A 17,900-nucleotide genomic window follows, 5' to 3' on the forward strand; every position below is an offset into this window, starting at 1 on the left:
ACTGCCAGTTAAAGCATAGCTATTGTTTATGGATCATTAAAGGACATTTCTTCAGGACAAATTAACTGCAGATAAATTTCATAGATGGTTACATATTATTTTTTACAAATTCTAAAATTAAACACTAAGCTCATATATTACATCTCCCATGGTACTGAGATGAGAAAAGTATTTCAAACAAAAAACAGAAAATGAAAACTTGCCTATACAAGAAATGAAATAGAACTATTCGTAGTGTTGAATAAATTTGGGGAGAAAATGGTGGAATACCAAAAACTATATAAATGAATATAATAAGAGTTTAGAGCCATTGGGTTCAGTGAACATGTCACAGAAATGTGAACAGGACATGAATTCACCTTTTAATTCCATAGTCACTCAGAACTGACAGAGTTCAAGAAAAAACAGGAAAAATGCAAAAAATCCAAATATATAGGCATGTAATTTAAATATGAAACAAGGGTGCACTCTCATTGAAAATTATTCACCTCAGCTGAGAAATCCTTACTTCACAAAAGATAACACAGGTTGGAAGTTTGGGGAAATATAATGGACACAAATTTTTCCACATGCTGTGGGGAAAGATCACTGGATTCTGGTTACTTTACTGTACTTCAAAGGAATCTATATTTTGCCAGCTTTTTGATAATGAAAATTCAACTGGAAAATAAGAAAGAACACAAAGATTGGGAGCATTTAGCTCCTTTTTTAAAACAGGAAGAATCTGAAATAAACATCAATAGTGGTATTGTGTATCCAAATTTCAAATTTGAAATATGTGTAATTATTAATGCGGTCAAACAGAGGAAATGATGAGGAAAATATCGGCATGCTCTTGTTGAATACATAACAATCACAATTCTGTTTTTAGCAAGACATTATCCAGCATTCAGAGGACCACCCAAGAAAATGTATGAGTGTTATAGCAAGAATCCTCTTCATTTGCAGAAATTACAGATTAATAATAGCATTAGAGCAGGACATATATAAAGGATACAAACACCAAATAACATTACATACCATTTAGCAGACGTAAAACAAAAGTCAAATAATTAAAATATAGCAGACTTGTTGACTAAAATCATTTTGAACATCGTAAGAAATGCTAAATATTACACAGTTAAATAACTGAGGCACGTCTCCTGATAGAAGCCTTGCAGAATATTTATTTATAGATTTGTAAATGTTTAAAATGTATATTTTGAAATACATCTGTATGAAATATATTTATATGAAACATTAAAAATATTTTTTCCACAGTAAATGACACAGCTGGAGAAGGATTATACAGATTTTTAGTAGACCGTCAACAAAAAAGCACCAAATCTAGGCCATCATGATTTGAGGAGGCAGCGATACAACAATACTGCAAGAAAATGTATGACACACTTAATGGATTTCAACATAAGATTCTAAGGTTGTCCATTATTTAAACCTAGGGCTCAATGATACAGCCAATAATATTGCAAAAAGCTCTTCAGACACCATGGAATTCTGTTCTATCATCCAAGAACTGTTTGACTTCAGTGAAACACTGGAGGGTGTTGAAAACAGAATAGCTAAACATAGATTTGAGACTACTCTCAAATACACAATGAAAACATTAATTTAAAACCACTGTGACCCAGAAAACTCAATTAGAGTCAATATGGAGCATTCTTCTAGAAATTGTTGATATTGGTAAAGAAGTAGATTCTAGAACACAAGCTAAAGCTATACTTTTTTAAAAATCGTTTTAAAATATATTCACTCAATACTAATTTGACAAAAAGTTTATGACAACATATGACAATTTTTTTACAACATGTATATCAAAATAAGCAAAAATCAAAAGTTAATGTACACAATGCCTTTGAAAACATCAATGAGTTTATTAAACTCTTGGAGGAGAAAAACGAAATTTTCCCAGTTCATAAAACAAAGTTTATGAAATATGTGTTATTGATGATAAACAAATTTTAATCTCTTGACATTAATGCCAGCTTCTCCAAAATAGAAAGTACTAGAAACAGGAAAGAGAAAAATTGTTTTAACTGTGAATCCTATACCTAGTCCTTTTATAATCCAAAGGCCAATATCATAATCTTTTTTTTTCCTATATTGGAAACTGCAATATCTCTCTTAAAAAAAGGTTTATGATACTCAAAGGGTCTCTTGGCTTCTTTAGTATTCTAGATGACGTGTGTAATTTGAAAAATTATGATGAATATGAACTTTTACAATCATTAAAAATATATAGTTCAGCCCTGGCCCACGTGGCTCAGTTGGCTGGAGCATCGTCACATGTACCAAAAGATTGTGGGTTGGATTCTGGGTCGGGGTACACACCTAGGTTGCGGGTTTGATCCCCGGCTGGGACATGTAAGAGAAGGCAACTGATCAATGTTCTCTCTCGAATCAATGTTTCTGTCTCTCTCCCCAATCAATAACATATCCTCAGGTGAGGATTGAAACTGAAGAACATGGTAGAAATGCAATAATGATAAGACATTGATGTGAGAGGAACTAAAATCCTTAAGCTGCTTTCTCAAATGTGGCTGGCTCATGTGCAGTGCCTCAATCTATTTGCAGCAATAATATATTGGACACATTTTATAAAACCCTCATAGCTCTCAAGATATATTAACCTTGGCAGTATCAGCTACCACTGGAAAATGTAGCTTTTCTTATTTAAAATTAATTGAGAAACTACTTAACATCCACAATGTCAAAAGAAAGACCATAAAATCTAGTGGCCGTTTCTATAGAAAATAGGATATTGATCCATGAAGCAAGCACTGAAAATTGCCACAGCAAGTTTTGTTTTTGCGAAAATTATTTTGCGACTGAGACTATCTTAGGACCAAGTGTTCTATCCTAGAGAGTTTGCGTTCCTAATGATGGTGAAAAAAACACCAACTTTGTACTATTTTGTATTCAATAATTCTCTGTGTATAATTTATGTAGAATCAACTTATGTTTGCTTTGTTATTACTGAGAAGTACATACTCTGCTAACTCGGAAATATTTTACACTTTGTTGTTCCTACAAAGGTGCCATAGGGGCCACAGTAACTTTTCACTGTCTTGTCATTTGTGAAAAAGTGACCGGGGTAGAGGTCAGCCCAGGAAGCATCTAGTTCTCCCCTAGGACATGCCGCCTCACATGTGTTATTAATGTGCACGAATCCGCCTGACAGTGGCCATGCCTCCAGCCGTGCTCAGGATATTGCCCAGAGGCCTTACACATTTGTAAAAAGCTCACCCTCTGGGCCCTGCCCGCTCTTCCAGCCTTGTCTCTTAGCAGTTCCTCTGTGCTCGATGCTATCACCAAATTGAACTGCTTCCAACTCCCCCAAACCTGCGCACAGGCCCCAGGCCACCTTTCCCCCCTCCTGCCCTTCCATCAGGACTAAGCTGAGATGTTCCCTCCTTCAGGAAGTTTGCCTTCTCCGGGCCCCATAGTTCAAGGTTACTAGGCTGGGGACATTTCCACCCAGCACAGACCACAGCACTTGTCATCTTCCATAACCTTGCCTGGCTTCCCCACAAGACAGCGGCCCTCCAGGGAGGCGCCACGTGTCACCACGGTTGCACACGGCTGTAACCCCAGTCTTTGGTACCTACTGTTGCTCAAGAAATGTTTGAACAAGGACACATGCAAATGGCCAGATGCATATATCTATAAAATGAGTTCCATCTCACTAATAATTCAAGAAATTAAATTGGGAAAAACAATTTAAAACAGATGGGATTTCATCAAACTATAAAGCTCTGCACAGCAAAGAAAACCATCAACGAAATAAAAAGACAACCAACCAAATTGGAGAAAATATTTGCAAATGATATTTCTGATAACAGGTTGATATAAAAAAAAATATAAAGAATTCATACAACTCAAAAACAAACAAAAAAACCCAGTTTTTAACTGGGCAGAGTATCTGAACAGACATTTTTCTAAGGAATATGCACAGATGGCCAACAGGTACAGGAAAAGACGTTCAACATGCTAATGATTAGGGAAATGCCAATCAAAACCACAATGAGACCTCACCTCACACCGGTCCAAATGGCTATTATCAAAAAGACAAGAAATAAGAAGTATTGGCGAGGATGTGGTGAACGGAGAGCCCTCTTACACTATCGGTAGGGTTGTAAATTGGTGCAGCCACCATGGAACTTCCTCAGAAAATTAAGAATAGCGCTACCATATGACTCAGCGATCTCACTTCTGGGTATTTATCCAAAGAAATACAAAACTCTAATTCAAAAACATATCTGCTTCCCCATGTCATTGCAGCAGTGTTCTCAACAGCCAAGAATGGGAACAGCCTAAGCGCCCACCAATAAACAACCGGACAAAGAAGACACGGTACATACATACAGTGGAATATTACTCAGCCATAAAAAAGATGAAATGCTGCCATTTGTGACAACACAGATGGATTTGAGGGTATTATACTAAGTGAAATAAGTCAGATGGAAAAGGGAAAAAAACATATGAAGCAAAAAAGTAACAAACAAAACAAAACAAACCCATATATATAGACAACAGAATGGTGGTTACCTGAGGGAAGGGGTGAAATACACGGTGACAGACGGACACTAGACTTTCGGAGGTGAGCACACAATACAGTATAAAAATATAGAATTATAAAGTTGTGTACTGAAATTTATATAATGCTGTTAACCAACGTTACCTCAATTAAAAATATATAAATATATTAAATAAATAAATAACAAAAGCTTAAAAAAAAAAGAATGAAAATGGTCAGCCCAGCAGGTGTTCCAGGGGCGGACACTCTGGCAGGCAGGCAAATTGCTACCACCTCTGGGAAGGGCAATTTGATGATATGAATGAAAAAGCCCTAAAAATGTCCACCCTTCTTCGACCCAGCAACTCTGTTTAGAGGAATTCATCCTGAGGAAATAGCCAAGGACGCGGGTGGGAAGAGTCAGCGGTAAGATGGGTCAGCGGCAGCTTAGCATCTTTAATCCCAGTAACGGTGGGTTGTGTCAATCTGGGGACAGCCATAAGGTGGAATAGAATTAGCTATTAAAGTGACCGTGGGAAGCAAATTTATTGACAGGGGAAAATGTTCACATCATATCGTCAATCAGCAAGAGAAGGGTAACAGAATGTCAGTGTTCAGAGGCAATGAACTTGCCAAAAGGCAGCCTGGGCACAATTGGAGCTGCCTGTGAACCCAGCAAAATAAATAAATTAAATAAAAATCTCACAAACTTCTTTTTACCACCCTAGGTTTTCCCTTCTATTTACAAAGCATTCATTCTTGCATCTAACAGATCTCGCAGTTTGTCTTGCTGCTCTGACCTCTTTCTAGTAACGTCTGCTACTTTTAATGTAGGTCAGTGAAGCAGCTTTGCAAGAACCTGTTCCTTTGCCATGACTCTATTTTGATATGCGATGGGCAAGGGTGAGACTGTCTCCACTTTCCTGGGATTCTATTTTAAAACACACTTCAGTAAATGTCACCTTAATCGAGTGCACCCAGCGCCTGAGCCTTGTTCCAGTCACTTTATATTTAGCTCGGTTGGCAATTCAAAGCCCAGTGCAGAGTAGATGTTAAGTAAATATATGTGTAAAATAAGAGGGGCTGCTGCAAAGAAAGAGCCAGCAGGGCCTGCCGCCTGGAACAAAGACTCAGGGTTCCAGTCCCAGAGCCTCCTGCCCTCCACTCCCCAGTCTGCCCAGCTCCTCCATCACCTGCTGGACATCCCAGCCGCTTTTCCTTGGACTTTTTCTATCTGTGCCCCTCGTAGGAAGGACTTGCTGGATCACCCAGATGTTGGCATCCGGCATCCAACCATGGTCCTCTGACACCTCCTGCCCAGGCCCTTCAGCCCCATTGGCTGCAGTGAAAGCGGCCCCTGTCCCAGGCCCTCTCCCCTGTCCGTCCTCACTACTCCATTCCCCCCTCCCCTTCATTCCCCTGCCATGCCTGTTCCCTCGGGAGCCTTCCATCCAAGCAGGGACAGCCCTTTGCCCTTAGGAAGGGACCTTTGGCTTTCTCGCCCATGGCTCCAGCTGACCACGGAATGGGCATGTGTGTGCCCCACTCCTTTCCTTTAAGCTTCAGGGGAGGCAGGGCCCTTCCAGATGCTTTAGGGCCAAACAGAGTGGCAAGTCAGCCAAGAGCAGGCTCCTCACCACGTTGTTTATTCAGCACTTATTGAGCGCCTACTGTGTGCTCCCTGCCTTGAAAGGCTCTTGACCCAGTTAAAAGTGCACCTAAATTTGCCTCAGCGGTTTCTGAAAGCGCCACACTGTTCCCTGGGGTGAAGACATGTCCTTTTACCTGCCTTGTTCGGATTAAGGTCATTTTTGCCTTTGTTTTTTCAGATCTAGCCCCTGTTTCTGGAGGTCACGGTCTTTTAGGCAGGTATAAAGGTTTTTCGGCAAAACAGAAAAACATCTTTATCTCGTTCTTCCCATCAAAGCTGCTGCCTCCAATGGTTTTTTTCTTATGGATTTTCACAGGAAAAAATTAAGTGGACAATAACATACATGCCTCAACAACTGCACTGTCAAAATGTTGAAAGACCTTAAAAGAGTTTATTTTTTGTTTGTTTTCCAGAAGTACCTTAATAGGACTTTTGTTCATATAAAATTTTCTCTCCTTTTATTTACAACTACACAGTGTTAGTTTAGGCAAGGTCCTGACTAGTTAGTAGTCGTTAAACGATAGACAGGCACTCACTGCTATTAAGCACACTTGAAAAACAGGTTTCGAATTCTTACTAACAGTTCTTTCCTTCCCTTTCCCCCTCCCCACCTTGAACCCAAGAACCAAGCTCAAAGGCATTCAGATAAAGGATGTATACCCTGACTCATTTTTTTAAAACATCAAGGCGTCAAAGACTAGGAGTGAATTAATTTATGGCTCTGCCAAGTTGGACAGATAAAAATCACCCTTCACTCTGAGATTCATTTAGAAGAACCAACTGCTGCAGGACACTTAAATTTCCACTCCAGAAACTGAGAACAAGAAATGGCAACTCATTTGGAAAATTAATCTTCATGGGCCTTCTTAGCTGCAATTAGTGGGCACTGAATGAAGAGGTTTGAGTAGGGCAAGGCCCCGGTTAGGGAGGGGGTGTGGGGTTTGGGGAGCTTAACTGCCAGTAGACTAATCAGAGCTGCAGCTGCAAGAGCCCCCAGGCTGGACTTCACTTCTCTTTACATCTGGCTTTGAAAAGGTTCCTAAAGAGAGCTCCCAGCTTTGATACTACTCTTATAAAAGGGCTTTTCAGGGGGGATTAATAAGCGGGTTTATGAAGAGACCGGGCATTCCTCTTCGCTAAACAGATAATGAGGATTTCTAGTCATTAGAGCAATGATACCAGATAGAAATTCCCAAAACACGCATCATATGAAACCAAGAGGACATCAAAAGCCCCCTAAATCCTAGAAACTGAACCTGCCCACTATATAATGTGAACTCCCTTCTCTGGAATTTTGTTTTCAGCAATTCAACAGAAATTTGGACATGAGGAAATAACAGGTTCTCAGGGTGTTAAAAAAAATCCTATTTAGAAAAAAATTCCTCTAATTCAAACGAAGACCATTAGGGATTCAGCAACAAGGGCAGCCTAATTCTGTTTCCCCAGCTGGCAGGTGTGGGATTGAAGCTGTAAAGGTCCTCTTTGTTTTATGGAGATAAAAGCTACACGTCCTGGGTAAATTAGGGGCTATGCCAGGACAGAATGCAAACAGGTTCTCTGAGGCCCAGCCCTGGGCTCATTCTTTCCACAGTCTAGAAATCTGTGATAACGAAATCACCCAGGGCCCCCTTAATGCGCCTATTCCATATGCGGGCATAATAGGACCTACAAATAAGTGGGGAAGCCCTATAGACTCATTTCAAATGATGCAAAAATAGAGTCACATGCTACCGGTTGGGGGGCGGGGGCGGAGGGAAACTCGCGCTTTAGCCAGGCACACCGGGGTTCAAGTTCTGACCCTGTGCCTCTTACTAGATGGGTGATCTTGGGTAAGTTATTAAAGCTCTCTGAGCCTCAGTTTCTTTATCTAAAAAAGTAAATAATACCTGCCTCACAGAGCTGTCATGAAAATAAATGTGAAGGAGATAACATTTATAAAGCTGGTAGCCCTGGTGCTTAATAAAAGTTGGTCCCCCTCCTACTTGCTGTCACCTGAATTCCTTTATCCGAGAACGAAGGGTGTGATTATAGATTACAGGGCATGAGCGTCGCCTTTGCTAAGGTGTGATCAGTGATTCAACAAATATAAAATACACGGGAGATCCTACCCAGGCCAGTAAAAGATTCTGATGGTTTTAAATGCCCAGGGAGAAGGGCATCGCTGGGCTGGTTAGAGCTGAGGGAAGTGAGAGAGGGTAGAAGAAGGGAGCCCAGGGCAGCACAGACCAGAGATGTCCCAGTATAACGCAAGCCACAGCTGCCATTCAAAATGTCCCAGCAGCCACATTTAAAAAGTAAAGAAACAGGTAACATTAATCTTAGTAGTATATTTTATTTAACCCAATATATCCAAAATATGATTATTTCAATTTGTATTAATATAAACAATTATGAATGAGCTAGTTTATGTTCTTTTTTTCCTACTAAGTCTTTGAAATCAGTATGCATCTTACACCTACAGCACATCTCAATTCAGACTGGCCGCATTTCCAGTGTTCGTAGCGTTGGACCCCCCAGGTACAGGCAAATCCGCACGTGCCAACCACTGTGCCGGGTAGCGGGGGACCGAAAAGTCTACACTAGAGCATGGTTCCTGCCCTCAAGGTGCCCACTGTCTAGTCTGGGATCTAGGACAGATGGGGGAAATGTTATCCAACAATATACATTTGCCTGTAGGTTTCCAAACTACTTATCTAAAGGCACTAAAGCTGCAGCTCAATCTTTTTCCAATAAGCCTGAGACATACCCCGCCACAAGGACAATATTCCTTCCCATTGTCCGCATAAACCGCTGTCCTCATGCGCCTCTGACTGGGAGGCTGGGATGTACAGCACCGTAGGAAGCAGTTTAAGCGAAGCGGGTGCCTGTCCTCCCATTCCTTCAGGCCACAGGGCGCCCGCTTTATGCTGGGTGCGCCCAGGTTCCAGACCAGTAGCAAAGAAACTGAAAGTGAAGCGTCAGCCCCAAGGGAAACGGTTACCTGTCTCCTGGGCGAGCAGCAGGAGGAGCATCCACGCTGAAGAGGCCGCTGCTCTCACTGCAGGCTGCACTCCACCCTGCGCAGCCCTCCTTCCCTCGCCCCTCCCTCGAGAGCCTCTTGGTTTCCTCCAGGGCCTGGCTGGGCTCAAAGGGAGACTCAGCCCCGACATGAAAAGCCAGTGGCTAATGCCGCGTGCAGAGTGATCTTCATGCCTTGCAGGCGTGGGCCTCAGCAAAACCACAAATTGAGATTTGCTTTAGATTCCTTAGCACTTTTTGGAAATTCTTTTTCCCTTTCAGCAACCACCCCTGTACCCACCCTAAGGCCCTTCCTTATCTGTTCCTGCTGACAAACTAATTTATATTAAGGAGTTAATGACTCAGTGGGCCATCTTTCACAGGGAGATTAGCATTTTTAAAGATAAAATAATAATAAAAAGAGTAGCTAAAATTTATTGAGTGCTTACTAGGTGCTAGGCACCGTGCTAAGAGGGTAAGGCCTCACTCCAAGGCGTGACTGAACAATGATGGAATTTCAAGCATGTGACACCAGGTAGAACAGGTGCTTTTAAAATCATACTTAGTTTACAACTTTAATGCAACCCTACATGTATGGGGAATATTGTCAGTGAAGGATATAGGAGACCTGCACTATTTTCACTTTTTTGAGGGTAAATTTTAGAGCCATCATCTTTGTTGGGGGTGGCGGTACAGGGATTATTTGTTTTCATTCATTCACTCACTCATTCAACAAAGATTTGATGACTGCTACTCTGAGTCGGGCACTGGCAGTGCTGGGGATACGGCAATGATCCGGCTGCCAGAGCTCAGTGTAGTCAGGGGAGGCAGGCAGGAAAGAAACAGTACGAGAGAACTACAGATGTGCTCATCCTTGCAAACGAAAAGGACCAAGGAGTGTGATCCAGAAAAGCTGGGAATTGGGGTAGAGGCTCCTTAGATCCTGGCTGCTGGGGGAGGCCTCCTGGAGGAGGCAACGTGGTTTCCCTGCATCCCCACCGTGCTCTTTCTTGGCCTCCTCTGCTCATCCCTCCTCCTTCACCCACCTGGGGCTTCAGAGCACAGTCCTGGGGCTCCTCCTCTTCTACATCCATGCACCGGCTCCTGGCCAGTGTCCTAGCTTTAGCCGCCTTCTATATGCTGATGCCTCCCACATTTATATATCCAGCCACAAGAAGTCTTTTGAGAGCACCAGACCCATAGATTCAAGTGTCAATCTGATGTCACCCCTGGAAAGTCTACCAGCATGTCAAAATTAACATGCCGAAGACAGACCTTGGTTCTCCACCTCCCTCGACCTCTTTCTGCTGTCTTGAGCCTGCACCACTCTGTACCCAATAGCTCAAATCAAAAGTCTGAGTTATCATTTTTTCTTTATTTTTGAAATTGTCTGAATAAGTAATTATGGTGGGCAGGATACCCCCATAGATGTCTGTATCCTAATCTCGGATCTGTGATTATGTTATCTTATATGACTAAAAGAATTTTGCACGTGGCATTAAATTAAGGACCTTGAGATCTGAAGATTATTCTGGATTAACTGGGTGGGTCAAATCTAATCACAGGAGTCTTTAAAAGCAGACAACCTCTCCAGACTGTGGTCCGAGGGAGATGTGACAGTGAGGGAATGGTCAGAGGCATGCAGCATTTCTGGATTTACAGATGGAGAAAGGGGCCATGAGCCAAGGAATGTTGGTAGCCTCTAGAAGATAGAAACTATCAAATAATAAGTTTGTGCTGTTTTAACCACTGTGTTTGTAATAATTTGGCATAGCATCAATAGAAAACTAATAAAATAATATAGTCACATGATTCAAAATTCAAAAAGTATAAAATGATATACAATGACAAGCTTCCTCTCACCCTGCCCCCATCTATCTAGTTCCCATCCCAAAATGTACCTTCTGCTACCAATTTCTTGGTTTATCCTTCCAGAGATATTTTATGCAGATATAAGTGAATGCGACTATATACATTTCCCCCCTTTTATTTTATACAAATGGTAGCACACAGTACATACTGTTATACATTTTTTTAACCCAACAATATATACTAGAGGATTTTCTTTGGAGCTTTTTCATTGTTTTGTTATGGTGTGGACAAAAAAGGGGGGTTTACGGACAGTAACCTCACAGGGTGATCTGATCATAAATTCCTAAATAGACAGGTTAAGGCGGGTAGTCATGCCCCAGGCCTGTAACTTCTTTAGTAAGAGGTTTATCTTTGCCTTAAGCAAGCCCTGGCCATTGTTTCTGTGCATCTAGGTTAACACACCTTTGGAATTCGTCTTTTCAGACCCCTCAAGAAAAACTACCCTCAAGAGAGCACATAATCTTGTTAACTATCCTATAATCCAGTCCCCACCTTGCTTTCTCCCACCTTCAGATAATCTTCCCCTATGTTCTCTCTTTAATTCCAGATGCATAATGGAAGCTGCAAATGTCATTTCTCAGTTTGCTGAGCTCTGGCTTCCAGGCATATCCTCTGTTTGGCTCAAATAAAGCATGTCCGTCTCACTGGTGGTACCCGGAAACCGATTTCCTTATATTAAGTGCACTTCATGTATTTCTAATAAGATTACTTTCCAGAAAGTTAAATTTGTTACGTTCTGGCTTTCAAAAGGTGAAATATAAATAAATTTTATAATTTATCCAAAAAAAATTAAAATTCTCTGCAGGTTCGGACACTTTTACAATGGTCCCACAGCATTCCATGCAGGGACAGGCCGTAATTATTTAGCCAGCCTCTTTCTGATGTCTATTTCCAAGTGTCCCCGAACCCAGGCTCATGAGCTCAATGCTTCAAAAGGCCAAAACTCAAAATGCCAGAATTTGGAGTAAGGAAATATTTATTGGTGGAGAAGGCGCCAACCGAGAAGATGGGAGACCTAATAGTGGCCCAAAGCATCTTGCTCAGCGGCTAGGCTAAGGGTTTTAAGGGGCTGAGAGAACAGGTTTGCAGAAATGCTGCACGTTTTAATTGGTGAACCTTGGGACTTGGCCATTTATGGTCAGGGGCGTCAACACCAGATCTTCCTGGATCCTTCCCCTCTGAAGGTTTCCAGTGTTCAGATTCCAGTTATATCCCAGTTCTTTGGTTCCTTGCAGGCGGCTGTGGGGGGCTGTGGGAGACTTTAGTTCAGGGCACAGCCAGAGGTCAAAGTTCCCTTTTCTGCGCATGCTTCTGCTGCATGACTTGCAGTTTTGATCTCTGTCTCTGAAAATCAGCTCAGTATCTTTTTAAACAGCTGCTTCTGTGGTTACACAGGCTTTCTTATCACAAAACTGCTCGGTGTAAAAGTAACCTTGAACAGCAGCATTTTGCACAGGACTTGGTGTTCCTGTGGGACAGGCTCAGGAGTCATCCTTGATCTTTCCTCTCCTTCACCCCCATCCAATTCAGTGCCCGGTCCTGTGGGTTCTGTCTCCAAAACAAACCTCAGCTCACCACTTCTTTCCCAGTGCTCCACCTGCACTCCATTCCCAGTCCCTATCACCCCTTTCTGGAACCAGCCCGGTGGACACACCCATGTGAGAGGTTGGTGTGGAGGCCCTCGGCTCCCTAACCTTGCATCTTGCCCTTTTGGGGAAGAGCTGTCTCGGGGCCTTGGGTTTCTCTTCTCTGAAATAAAATCAATCAGACTAGGCATCCAGATTTTTCTGTGCATAAATAATGATGTTTGCAAAGTCTTTAGTGACAGGGCTTCATTTGGAGGCTCTCAGATAAAGGAAGCTTGTTAAACTTGGAGGGAAGATCAGACAAGTATCTCGGTGTCCAGGAACGGACATAATCTTAATTGCATCTTTAGTATGTGTTTTCTTCCTGTGGGTTTCCAAGGCATTTAATGGAGCAGGAACAAGACAGGAGTTTTAGAACCGGAGACAAGTTCACCTGAGAGAGACCCTGAGATTAAAATTCTGCCACAGCTTTAGAATTTAGTCCTACCCTGAGGACACTTCAGGAAGTTGGAAGATGGGAACTGATTCAGAGCCCAGTAGTCCTGGTAGAGGAACTAAAACACTGGGGAAAGGAGCACTGCCAAGGTGAGGCCCCTGTCACAAGAAACCTGAAATTGAAAAGCAGTGGTGGGAACAAAGGAAAGGCAATCAGATTTTTGTTACACTGGTCTGTTTTATCTCTCTTCTCCTTATAACAAAAATGTAATCATGTATTGACTGAATATTTACTGTGTGTCATGCATTTGCACATAAGCTTTTGTTTAATCTTCCTAAACGCCCCATTTTACAGATAAGGAAATTAAGGGGTAGAGAACATTTTCATTTTCTAGACTTTACGAGGTTGAGTCTCTGATCACACAGTAAGACCTGAGGAAAGGTGGACGCCTTGAGAACTTTCCTGAATCATTAAAATACGTATCAAGGTGGCTGATCCCCACGATGTATTTTATAGTCAGTTAATACAGACAGTCACATGTATATCAGCTACAGACAGCAGCTTGCAATTGTGTAGATCAAACCCTAGAGAGAGACTTCCTGGGTTCAAGCCTGGTTTCAGCAGCAGCAGTCATGTGACCTTGGACACACTCATTTATTTCTCTGGGACCATTTCCCTTAAGGGTTGTTGAGAGGATTATATGAGTGAAGACATTTAAAGCCCTTAGAGCAGCGTATGGCATAAAGTGGGCATCTGCTAATGGCAGGCACTGCCTGCTTCCCACGCTTCAGCCACGGTCCCAGTCCAGAGTGCTTGCTTGGTGTCAAGTGCTGGGCTGGGGGACACAAAAAGCACTCCTCCTGAGGGTGGTTTCCTGGAATCCTCACATTGTCCAGCAAGGAAATCATCCTTTCTTTTGTGTAGTGGGGGAACTGAGGCTCCCAAACAACCCAGACGTCGCACATCCATCTGTGAAGGGGCAGGGTTGAAATCCAAGCCCTGCTTTGTCTGCTTTCAATACCTGGGCTCACTAACAGCACAGAAGCTAGTGGGTCAGTGTGAGGTCTGCTCTCTGGTAGCCGAAGCAGGGGCTGCCCTTCCTGCTCACAGGTGCAGGGACGCCCACACAGTGCAGGGACGCCCACACAGTGCAGGGACGCCCACACAGTGCAGGGACACCCACACAGTGCAGGGACACCCACACAGCACACGCGCACACACACGCACAGCACACGCAGTGTTCGGGGGAGAAACTTCCCCAATACCCATGCCCTCTGCTGACTGCACTGCCATGATTTCTAGTCTGAAAGGCACTTTCCCATAACATGGTTGACAGTGGTTTTGGAAATGCCTCAAGACTAATGAATTCTTGACGTGGTGAGATGCTGGGGACATTGGATCCTTATTTCCAGTTGCAGGAAAACAAGAGGCTTTGCCAAGCCAAAGGAGACCAAGCCATGGGGGAAAGTTTGCATTTGTGCCAGTTATGCTCTTTCAGCATTAAACAAATGGTTCGATGGCCTTAACTTTTCCTTTTCACAATTCAGCATCTGGTGGGGCATAATCCAGTAGCAGAGGGCTGCATGGGGGGGCTTTTACACCTGTCAGCAATACAATAATGACCCTTGCTGATACTTGAAGGCAAAATAGAAAATATTTGCAAAAAATGAGCCATGACAGGACTTGGCATCCCACAGTTCTGCACCACTTCACTCCACCCTGCACACACCCTTTTCTCTTCTTACAATAAAAACGCCTCACATTTTCCGTCATGAGGGAAACTGTTCCTGACCTTCCTTTCCCTCTCTTCTCTCCTTTTGCTGTTCTCTTTCAGGAAGAAACTCTTCAATGTCAAACCCTAGAGATCACCCAGTACAGATCATCAGCTTTAGACTCAGGCAAATCTGGGTTGAACCCTGGTTCTGGCACCTTATGCAAATTATTTAAACCCTCTATGTCTCAGTTATTTAATATGTAAAATGGGCTTAAAAATAATACCTAGCATTCATTGGTGTGAGGGTCGAATGAGTTAATGTTCGTAAGTCCTTAGCTCAGAGCCTGGCACACGGCCCATGCACCCAAAATGTTCCTTGCTATTCAATCCAACCTCTTTATTTTACAGACAAGGAAACTAGCATCAGAGAAAAGTGATTTATCTAAGGACATACAGTGGCTGAGCCAAGACCAGATCCAGGCAGCAGATCCCAGTTCTCTTTCTACTGCACCACACACAGCATAGCAGGTTTTCCCTCATTCATCAACTTCTGGCAGAATGATGTTGGGACATGTCCCAGTTGGTCATATTCAGGCTGAGCTGGTAATGCGGGCAGAGCGAGGGCCGAGAGCATCCTGGGGTGCTGGCACCTGTGCCATCAGGGGCCAGCTGAGCCCGAAGGGGAAGCAGCTGCTCGGGTGGCGATTGACACACTGCCTCTAGGCCATCGGGCCCCGACGAGGCTGATTTCCAAAGAGCACCGGGCAACCGTCCTCTCACTACTAATTTATCTTTAGGAAACTGAAGCTTCAGAAAAGAGAAGTTGATTTGGTGTCACCACCAAAAGTTTTCAAATGTTCTGGAAACAGAAAAACCTTTGTGTCCAACCAGCCTCTAATCGGCATCCCTGAGGGTCTCTCTGTGTCTCCAAAGCCCTTCTCCCAAGGCTGAGAGACTGGATCATTGCCTACACTACGCCTCTGTTAGGCAAATGGTTTCTGTGAACAGCCAGTTCACTGAGATATAGTCTCCGTGTTCCTGGAGACCATATCTATCAAACCCTCTTCCCCTTTCGGGTGGGGAGATCCAACATCTTGCTGCTGCCCAAAATTCTGCTTCTGTCCATAAGTTCCCTTAATAAACTCTTGGTTTAATTCTGGAGTTGTCAGTCTCTTTCTCTATTCTCTCAGCCCCATACTCCTTTGGAGGTTGATTCCAGTACACCTCGGAAAATTTTCACAACAATCCTGTTTTTGCCCACATGGTATAGTTTTACCCCAAATGCTCCTCCCTTTCCCTTTCCTTAAAAGACACACATACCATCACACACCATCACACATGTCCACAGGCTTTTGTTCCCTAGGGAAAGTATTTAAATTGTCCACAGCAACATTTAATTCCAGCATAGGAGGATCCAGTAACCTGTAGCCAGGGCAGGTATAGTTCTTGATGTTTCCAGAGAGAACAGAACCCATCAGTTCTGAAAAATGTCCCTACTCTCCTGCTTCTAAGCTTTCCAAAATCCAACCACACCCCGGAGCTCCTCACAGAGGATCCAGGCTGTCTCTGCTCTAGTCAGTGGTGGCCCACAGCTGCCCAGAACAACCAGCTATTTTTCAAACCTGAGCCAACCAAACCCTCTACATTTAGTAAACAGAGGTGAGGGGAATACGGGAAGGGGCCTGGAAGACGGGAGTCAGGAGAGAGGGGTCTCGGTTACACTCATGTCAATAGTTCAGTAATAATGGTGATAATTCTGCAGAAAGTTCACTGGACTGGATGCTGGGAGGCCTGGGTCCTAACTGTGGCTCTGCCACTAAGTGAATCCCATGCTAGGCCGGTCACTTTGCCTCTGCGTCAGTGTTTCCCTCTGTTCTGCCTTCATGATCTGGAAGAAGTCTTCTAGCACAAGGTCTTTGTAGTGACAGTCTTTAGTCCTGATGATACATTATAGCTTCTCAAGTACTTCCATATGCCATATTTTGTGTATTTAATCCCCCTTAAAACTCAACAATGTGGGTAGGGTGTTTGGCAAATGAAGAAATTAAGGTACCTTTAGGTTGGGCAGAGCTTAGTTCTAAAATAAATTATTTCGGCTTCCAGCCACCTGTCGCTCAAACTTTTGGGTGCAGACTGTCTCTCCAAAGAAAGATCAAAGAGAAGGGCTCCTTGTAAGTGGGCAAATGCCAAAGAGGCTTTGTTCCCTTAGAGTCAGGGGTCAAGGATCTGTATTCCCCAAGCCCTTCTGATGTCTTTTTAACATTTTTGGAGCCCAAGGCAAGGTTCAAGTTAGCTCCAAACTCTGTTTCTTGGGCTTCAGAGAAGGAAACCAGAGCTGATCTAAACCCAGGTCCCCTACCTCCAATCCAGAGCTCAGAAGTATTGTCATGTGTGACCACAATGACGGCCTCTGCGGCCCTCGCTCAGTGTTCCATCGACTTGGGTTAGGGTTAGAGGAAACTGTTCCTTCCTGTCGCCTTCCATCTCCACTCAAGGAAATAAAGCCCACCCTCAGTTTAGTAGGTGGGATGTCCACAGAGATAAGCACATGCTGAGGGGTTTCACATGCTGGGATAACAAAGCGCCGAGCCTTGCCACCCCTGACCCCTGACCTAAGTCCCACTGACAGACAGGATCCTGCTGCTGAATTGCATCCCCCAAAATTCACCTGTTGAAGTCCTGACCCCCAGTACTTCAGAAGGTGATATATTTGGAGATGGGACGTTTAAGAGGTAATTAAGGTTAAATGAAGTCCTATGTGTGGGTCCTAATCCAATATAACTTGTGTCCTCATAAGAAGAGGAAATTCAGACACAGACACACACAGAGAGAAGACCATCTGAGGACACAGGTGGCCATCTACAAGCCAAGGAGAGAGGCCTCAGGAGAAATCAACCCTGCTGACACCTTGATCTTGGACTTTTAGCTTCCAGAATCATGAGAAAATAAATTTCTCTTGTTTAAGCCACGCAGTCTGTGCTACTTTGCATGGCAGTCGAGTAAACTAATACAGGCCCTTCTCCAGAACCTCCGCCCCCGGTACCTCCTTGGCTCTCCAGGGCTGCCTCTGTTTCTCCTCTGAACCTCCCCCTACCCTTAGCCTTGGATTCATCAAGTCCTTGGGATCAGAA

This window comes from Miniopterus natalensis, chromosome 19 (genome assembly GCF_054644295.1).
Source record: "Miniopterus natalensis isolate mMinNat1 chromosome 19, mMinNat1.hap1, whole genome shotgun sequence".
Lineage (NCBI taxonomy): Eukaryota > Metazoa > Chordata > Mammalia > Chiroptera > Miniopteridae > Miniopterus > Miniopterus natalensis.